The 9,086-nt window shown below is 54.5% G+C and overlaps 1 protein-coding gene across 1 annotated transcript in view; it reads right to left on the bottom strand.

The window, feature by feature from the left end:
- Positions 1-9,086, bottom strand: part of LOC143369360 (uncharacterized) — a 43,006-nt gene extending 33,920 nt beyond the window's left edge. The window contains exon 1 of the mRNA XM_076813197.1: positions 8,959-9,086. The gene's annotated coding sequence lies outside the window, so the exon portion shown is untranslated. The remainder of the gene's footprint in view (positions 1-8,958) is intronic.

Below are 9,086 nucleotides of genomic sequence, written 5' to 3' on the forward strand. Positions count from 1 at the left end.
TTCGATCGGCTGGGAACCGGTTCGATTGCAAGGCTCGTCGCGGGACACGCGTAAGAGACGGTCCCTTAATTATTCCACCGTAAATCTAAGCCGCAACGAACCTTTCTACGCGCGGTTATCGAGCGACGAGCACGCACACGCACGCTGTCGCGGTCGATCCGCTTGATTTAACACCGGCATCGATAATTGAATGTCCGGGCGGAGTAGCTACCGCGACGCGGGCCCGTTTATTTTCCGAAGGAAACTGCTTGAAATTCCATTCCGCGCGTGACAGATGTCCCGGAGAGGCGGGGCGCGATCGGAATCACGGATCGCAATCACGAGTGACCGGCTCCATTGAGACCCGGCTCCTTTCGTTCCTTTTACGGCTGTCCCTGCTTGCTTACCGTGGCTAGGTAGGCCAGCAAGGTTACTATCCCTGCTCGCGTTCGTTTTAAGAGCACGCCTGCCTCTTGATAAACGCTCATCAACGCGCTGGAAACGGGACGAGAGCAAAGCGACTCGCTCACCTCCCTTCCTGGCCAGTCGGAAAAAAGCCCTCGTAACGGGTGCGTCTCATAATTACGGCTCGTCACATGCCGTACGATATTTTAACGTTTGGGTACGTTTAGTGAACGGCGAGTCGTAAAGATGTTGATTTATCCCGCGGCACTCGAGTATTACCGAGTCGTTTAATTAAACGCGCGGCGATAAACGCGTGACTCCTTTATTAGCCGGTCCTATCGATCCACCGGCTCCAACGCTCGGAACCGTTAGTCCCTCTCTCTCTCTCTCTCTCTCCTCGTGCGTCGTGTCACCTTCAAAGTCAACAGACGCTGCACAGGGTGGCGCGAAGTCTGCAACTTCTACCGACACTCGGTATAGATCGACCGTGCAATCGACCATGCAGGAAGGTGTAGAAAAGCAGAGTGTTTGGGAACTATCCAGCCGTGCTCCTAATGGCAACGAACGCCGGCGCGCAATGGTCGGGGCGTTGTGTTTTGCATCGCTGGGTTAACCCCCGATTTGTTGCGCCCGGAGCAAGACAAACTGGCGAAGAAAGGGAGGAACGGGGGGGGGAAGGACTCGTTGGTGGCTCTTCCTCCTCGGACACGCTTCGACAAATTACTCTACGATGCTCCCTGTCGCTCGTCCCCTACTCCGCGACGGTCCCCCGGTCGCTACCTCCTTTTTTCCCTTTTCGCTCGCGAGCTTTTCGACCCTCTCCCGTTTCCAGGAGTACCTACCCGCTATCTTCGCTCCGCTCTTTTCTTTCAATCTCCGCGCTGCTAATGCTCCTCGTATTTCCTCTCGACCAAGCCTCCGCCTCTGGTTCTCCGCCTCAACCTCGTTTCCAGGCTCTCCTCTCGTCGGGTTTCGGAGGATGCTTTTAGAAGGCATTAGACGGGGTGCTCACGGTTCGTCGCCCGTAGTCGCTTTGCATTAAGGATTCACGCAATGTGCTCGACACGATCTCTCTTCCGCCCTCGGTCCTCCTCCTCTTTTTTTTTCTCTCTCTCTCTCTCCGGCTCGATAGACGGCCCGTGGAGTAGGTGTCGCGCACCGCGATATATAATTCGATGACCCGAATCGTAAATGGGGGGAAGATTTTTACGCGCCGAAAGCCCCGGGGGATTAGCCTGTCGGCTGTTCCGCGAGACGTCTTTGGCACAGTTCGTTTCTTCGAAACAAGGGATATTACTGGTTTCTCGATTTGGCGGAGGATTAACTTGGTGGCGGTCGGTCGGTCGTAACGGGGAACCGTAGGGTTTCCGGACAGACGTACTATTCCAGGACGGGCGCGATAACGCGAGGACTTTCACCTGGGTGAGAACGCCGGGAAGATTAAGGTCGCCGGATTCGAAGGTTTCGGGTCGTAGCCGGGTCAAGGTCATTAGTGTTGGCCGCTCCGCGCCGAGAAGAGACATATTCACGAAGGGGACGGCAAATCGGTGGCACAATCCTTAATTAAGGGATGAGGCACCCGGTGGCCCGAGTCACAAACCACGCTCATAAATTCTTCGGCAAACGTATACAAAAAGTAAAAGTTGGCCGGCCAGGGGAGGGGGGGGGGGCAGGGGCGGCGGGGGAAGAAGAAGAGCGATCGAAATAAAAAGGAGAGCGAAGGTGGTGCCGTTGCCGTTGCCGGCGATGATTCCAACAAACGTACAGTCCTCGTAAGAAATCGGTCCATCGGCTGTTCCCGCCTCGAAGGAACCCTATCGAGCTTCCTCCGGGGATTCCTGAAATTAACGCGTAAATCATTGGCCGAGGTGTCCCGGGTTTTGGAGGCTCAGCGGCGTAGAAGCCGACACGGCGGAATTAATAATGCCGCGTTTCGCTCGGGGCCGACCTTAATTCGCAGGTACGCGTTTCCGATCCAAGTTGAATCGTTAACGATCGATCGATTCTCGGACGCGCGAATTTCAGCTGCGCGCATCTCCACCGCCACGTAATCGAGCGGGCAGAAATTCGCGATATTCGCGTTTCTGCGGATCGAGGTCAACGACGGAGGACGATATTTCGCGTAGGAAAACTCTTCTTCTTTCGGAAGCCCGTGGGAAGCTTGAAACTCTCTTGAGCTACGTCCGCTATCTATCTACTATCGCCGTTGCACCTCGCTTTTCTTCGTGGTTCCGTTCCGAAGGAGGCGCGAGCTGGGCAGCTCGATAGGGCTACCGTGCTGCCCACGTTGCCGTTCGGCTGCGGTAAGGACGATAAGTCGACTGGACGCGTTTGGCAGTGCGGAGTTCTTATGGTGTTGGCTGTACCCCGTGCGGCACCCTGCGTCTATATATAGATGTGGGACAAACGCGCACACCCATAAAGGATATCCAGCGCGAGCGTGGAACGAGCCTTGAGCATATCATGGTAGGAACGGAATATGGGATGGCATGGGAGATGACACATGGTCCGGCCGCTGCTTGTGTCCTGTACTGCCGGCCAAACTGTCCGAGGCGAGGGAGAGGAGCGCATGGTAGATCGAAGAAGGAAGCTGCTATAGGAGCACCGAACGGAGGCCAAGCAAAGTCACACACAGAGAAACGGAGGGAGATGGCGAGACCTAGAGAGCGAGGGAGAAAGAGAGGCCGGTTAGCTCTCTGCCACAAGCCGCCGCGAGAGCACAGTAGCGGCAAATACCCATAAATATAAAATATGTCCCTCCTTTTCACCCTTTTGCACGCACACCGGCCCAGCCGCGTAATATATCGATAGCCCGATACACGCACCCACCGATGCAAAAGGTTTCTCCTCCTTATCTCTCTCTTTTCCTCTCCCTCTCCGGCTCTCCTTCTGTTACACCCCCTTTCTGCTTTCCTCTCTCTCCTTTCCACCTTTTTCCTTTCTTCGGATGTTTTCTTCGCTCTGCCGGTCTCCCGCGTACACGCGGCTATCCACCTCAACACCTTTGTGTACAACATTCCTTGCCTCTTCTTTCTCCTCGTGCCCTCATCCACCGGCCACCAGCCACCCAGTCCCTCTCCCTTTCTCCCTCGCTCTCCTCGTTCCGCCTTCCGTTCGATCCATCGCGGCTTCTCCCTTTTTTCCCCTCTATCGTCACTATCGCGCTTGATACACGCAACCCGCGCCGAACGAGCGTGGAAGAAAGGATTCCCCGTGGTTTTTACAATCTGCCTCGCGGATGATTACGATTAGTTGCCCGGGGAGAACGTTTTCGGTAGCGCGACGGGTTTCGCCGCGCTCGGGGGCGCGGTTCCGTTTCATCTGGACTCGATGCCCGCGGCGGTTAATTGGGAGACACACTTTGGCAGACGCGTAATTAGCAATTTGCGAGGCTCGTTTTCGTATACTCCTTCTACGTATCAACTGTACGAACGTGGACCCAGTGAAGCGAGTCGTCGCGTATGCTTTCCGTCCCAGCAAGTTTCATAAGTAGGTACCGATCTAATACTTCCTTGAATCCCAAGGCAACGGTTGTGCAGGAAGTATCTCTTTTAACCGCAAACGTGGTAGCTAGCTCCAAGGACCCGATGAAATACGATCTAAACGCAATGCGAGCATAGCGCGTTCATTGGATTACCTATTCGACGTTACTCTCCTCTCGGTATTAGAGTCCCACGAGACTCTTGGCTCCGAGCACGTGTCCGAGCTGTTGGTCGAAAGGGAACTCCTGCGAGCGCATGGGACAAAGATCGTAATTGTTTTATTTGCCGGTGGCTGCGAGCGGTTCGGATACGCGGTTATAAGTTATAATCACGCCGGCAGGAGCGGCAGAAGCCGACGGATCGGCTGGCATCAGAGAGGCGCGCAGGGTTGAGTTCGGTGCGAGGAGGCAATTTAACAGGTACAGTGACACGTCTCGTTTTGTTGTTGTTGCTGTTGCTGCCGTCTCGTCTCGCGCGCTCACCTATGCACGTGTGGGTATATAAGGTCGAAGTAAGCGGAAAAGGAGGAGGACGGGAGGTAGAATGAGGAGCGAGACTAGTCGTGAGAGGAGAGGTTGAAGAGCGGCCGAAGGACGAAGAGCGGAGAAGCGGAACGACGACGAAACCCGTTCTCATTATTATATTCATATTCAGAGCCGCGCGACGGGGCGAACCCTCCCTCCGCCGCCGCCTACTCCTCCGTCTCTCTTTCACTCTGCTTCACTCCCTTTGCCTCCTCGCCTTTTCTCTTCGTCTCTGTCCGCTCGGGCGCATCTCCTCGACAGCGTAGAGCGGTATAGATATAGCGGTATAAAAATCTCTATAAAAAGTTGAAAAGTGCCGCCGCCGGAGTTGAGGGGCGACAATGGATGAAATATGCCGCTCCGTTCGACCCTACTGGAAGCCTTAAGGTGCCGGACACCTCCTTACACCTGCGCGCGGCTCCATATAGCGCCTTATTATAAACCGACCCGGCCGAGAACGACACCGCCTAGAAAACGATCCACCAAATCGACGAGGCCCGCTCTTGAATTATTCCTCCTCGCGAGGACCCCTTGGCCCCTTTCGTAACGCGTAATCGATCTTCGTGCTCCGTTGTTCCTGCCGGTTCGATTAAGTCGAGCCCTCGGAATGCCGTGTAATCGGCCGACTCGTCAGAGTTTCTCCGCGTAGAAGGTAGCGCGACATTCGTGCCAGGTGGATGTTGTACGTAACGCAACCGATCGTGGACGTCGCACCGTCCTCGTGTTCCTCTTCGTTATCGCGAGCGCGAACTCGCGAAAGTCCTTTCACCGCCGCGGTCGCGACGCGTTCACCTCTCCTCGGGGCGAATTTGCTCTCGCGGCCGAAGCCGCTGCTCCGTCGCTGGAAAGTATCGGCCGCGGATCAGGGGTCGCAGAAATGTTTACGGTCAACTGTTAATTACTTTTCCCCGCCGGCGATACGTAATGAAAGCGTCGGTTTATTCGCTGGCGAAAATGATTTTGACGCGTTCAAAGCGCAGTCAACGCCGCGCCGCTGGTCAGTTGAAAGCTGCTTAATAAAGATCCACCGCTCGCTATATTTCATACGAAACAACACACACTGGCCGCACAATGCCAGTCGTTAATAATGATTTGTGCCGGTGTCGCGTCCCGAACCGCACCGCCCCGACAAATAAAACTCATTTTTTTCCCCCCCGACCGAACCGCGGCTTCTGCGAATCGCAAATATTCTCATTTCCCGGCGTAGGCGCGCCAAAGGAAGCTCGGCGCACGAGCTGCGTGCCGGATCCAGCGAGGAAAACGAACGGCGAGCCGTGCCCCGCGTCCAGGTGTTTCCAGACTAGGGTTCTTCTGGCACCTTTTGCGGGATAACCAGGACCCCTGGCGAGCTCCGACGAAACCACTAATTGGTGTAGAGGAAAGAAAGTGGCGGGAATAATGGAAGAGCGAAAACTGTCGAGTGGACAGTTCACTGGGAGCCAGAGGGTGCAGTTGGGTCGCAGGAAGCCGAGGCTGTTTTTGGAGATGACAATGAGGCTGATTATTAGCCAAGCCGGGGGGTCTCTGTTGTGGCTACAGACCCGTACTATTCCAAGTGTCCACTACCTAGCCGCCTCTCCGCCGACGCACGAAAAGATAGTCGTCGGTCCTTTCATCGACCATCGCAACGAGAAACAACCCAAAGCTATTTGCAAACCTTTCGTATACACTCCGCGGGCCGCCGTACAGGTGCCAGCCCCTCAAAACAGATCTACTTAACTGGTCTGAGGATTCTCTCCTATTCTACTCGCCGAAAAAGATCGGATTTGCTTGGGAAGGATTAGATTACGCGTACCGGTAGCCACCTCGTTAGATGAACTTATTCAACCGACAAACGTCTCCTGGATCCTTGCAAGATACACGTCGAAACTGGTAGCAGAATTTCTTCGGATAATAGTGAATGTACGTCTCTGCATTAAATTATTCACTGGAGAAGTCTCTACCCGTAGCCGAAGACGTTGCGACGAGGTTTTTAACCGCCTCCTTGTAGATTCGCGTAACAGCTCCGTCGAAGCTCACGATTACATCATGAAAATAAACACGCGCCTAGAAGCGGCGCGCTCCTGACGCGGACTACCGCCGACGGGGTTGTCATCGCCTGTAAATCACTCGTTGCCGACGTGCGCTGATCCCCGCGCTGGCTAATTTATGTCGCCCGTTGCGAAGCGCCGACGCTTTTCAACGGCCTTTCGCTTTTCATTGTAAACTTCGATAGAAAGTCTAATACGATTTGCATCTGCCCGGACCTCTGCTCTTCGCGAGGTGTGCCAATGTTTTGTGTTCGTCGAGGAAACGCCGCCGTCGGCCTCGCGCAGCGTGCTATCGCGGCTCTGCGTGGAGGACGCAGTAGATTCGGATAGAAGTTTTGAGAAAGGGGTCTCGGTCGTCGAGCGTGCAGCGACGTCCGACGGTCTGGCAGGCCCGTCGCTGACTCACTCGTTCCGGGCTCGGGCGAGAACGCAGCTGGCTCGGGCCAGCGAGGAACGGTCAGGTCGAACCTGACCCCGTCCTGGCCGTTACCGTTTCTGAGTGACGTCTTCATGTCTCGCTCTGCGGGGCATTCCTCGTTCTCATTGTCCGTTTGTCCGTCAGCCCGTTTGGTGCCTGGACGCGGGACTCATATCGCCAACCCCCCGTCGTCGGCCACTTCTCGCCACGAAAACTTGGCCGCACCAATCGCGCCAACTGTCCCGTAAAAAACACGAGAAACTTACCGTGGATGCCACGCCGTCGCGAAATCGCGACGCGTCCCACGTCCCGCCGAATTATTAAGGGACCAACGTCTGGGATTAATAAGGGATAATAATTGAAGGTTCGGGATGGCACAAGAGGAGACGATTCTCCCTGGGGAACACTTTTCAGTGGGATCGTCTCTCCTCGCTTTCTATCCTGGGGAAATATTTTCCAGAGGAATCGCCATCGATCGGGCTGCGCCGCCTATTTTGGAACGCCCGTAAATACTCGGCTTTGTGCTCTGAAAGCCAACGCTAACTTTCCTCGAATGCTGAATTCAATCTTCCCACTGTTTTCACGCTCAATTTGAATCGGCGGAGCGCTCCCAGCTCCGTTGCCGACGTCAAGTGTACAACCTAAATACGCGCAGATATCGTTGCGCGGCAGACTGTGGCTTATTTTGTAACCAGCGATTCCAAGCGCGGGACAACTGACCGCTATACGAAATGTAGCCACAGAGATTGATGTGTTTTGCGGCTGGTTTCCACCAGCGGCAGCTTTCTTTATCGGAAAGGCGCATGCGAGCGTACTTTTCGTGACGATTAGCGGAGATGACGTTGCGCTATTCGGACAAATACACAGGATGGTTTACCGCTGCTTCAGAATGTTCGTTCCGAAAGTAAAGGTAGGACCGATCGTGAATAGGCCCGAAAGATCATCAAACGCGAGGCGAAGGAGAGAGAGAGAGGGAGGGAGGGCGTTTCGTTAATTGGTCGCAATTAACAGAACGGCCCAGCGATTCGCTACCGTGAATCATTTCGTAGTGGATCTAGTTTCAAGATACGCGTACGCCTTCCTCGTTCCGTTACTTTAATCAGTCGCCATAAACTAAAGTGTGCGCTCCAATCATCACGGAGCAATTTGGTACCGCAGACATTTAGCGCGGCTAATGAAAATCATTCGGTATCTCATCTCTCCGCGTGGAGTACGTAACGCGAGAATGCGAGATCGAAGAAGCATCCTATCCTCAATCGAGGATGATTCATAGAGAATGCTGATTATTCTAGAGCGCCTGGCAAGAAAAGAAAAGTGTATTAAGCAGGGCGTGTCGCGATGGCGACGAATCTGAATTCAATTTCGCTCGGCGAATCTGGCGGTTTAATCTCGGTCGACTAATTAAATCGTAGCGATGCCTTCTGGATTCAATTACGCGCGTACAGCTGTGCATGCGTTCGCGATCATTCTTAAGCGGCAATATTTACGTTACCGAATGTAGTTGCGGTTGCGGAATAAATAAGGGATGCGCGCGTAGTTTTCGAGGAATGTGTTCGGAGGGTATATTTCGGTGTAGCCGGAGCAGGAAGCTTCTCCTATGTGCTTGTGACAACCTGTAATCACAGGATTGCCCGAATGTTATCAAAACACAGCGCGCCCTCGGCCCAATGAGAATTCGCCGCGTGCGATAAATATTTACCCGTGGTATTCCGACGCAACCGATCGTCACATTCCCCGCGATTAACTTCGACACTATCGAGACCGGTTTCCCAAACGTTTAGGACCCGGTGAGTTCCAGAAGCCACCGTTAATTGTCCCCGTTAACGATCCTGACGAATCCACCGGGCCAAAGCCTGGCTGCTGTTGTGGATCCTCTGCCCTCGCGCCGCGGGTGGTGCGTATTCGACGACTCGAGAACACGGGGTGAAGGGTGAAGGGTTCTGCTCGAATTTCCATCGGCAAAACACTGTGCACTGTCGGTGCAAGAGACACGGATCAACTGCTCACCGCGAAATCACTCGTGGACCAAAGGTACCCCTTTCGGGGGTGAAATTAGCGTGCTAGCACAATGATTATTCCCCGCGGAATGTTTAATTCGCATCCGGGCGAGTATCCCTTACCTTTCCAATTGCCGAGCAACCCTCGGCGTACCGTTCCACCGCTCCTCGCAGGATATCCGTCCGTTTTGACCAGCCCTGCCGCAGCTTCCAGGGATCGTCGGGTGCCGTTCTCGGTCGTGGTAGTGCTC

The sequence above is a fragment of the Andrena cerasifolii genome, chromosome 5 (assembly GCF_050908995.1).
Source record: "Andrena cerasifolii isolate SP2316 chromosome 5, iyAndCera1_principal, whole genome shotgun sequence".
NCBI classification, from domain to species: Eukaryota; Metazoa; Arthropoda; class Insecta; order Hymenoptera; family Andrenidae; genus Andrena; species Andrena cerasifolii.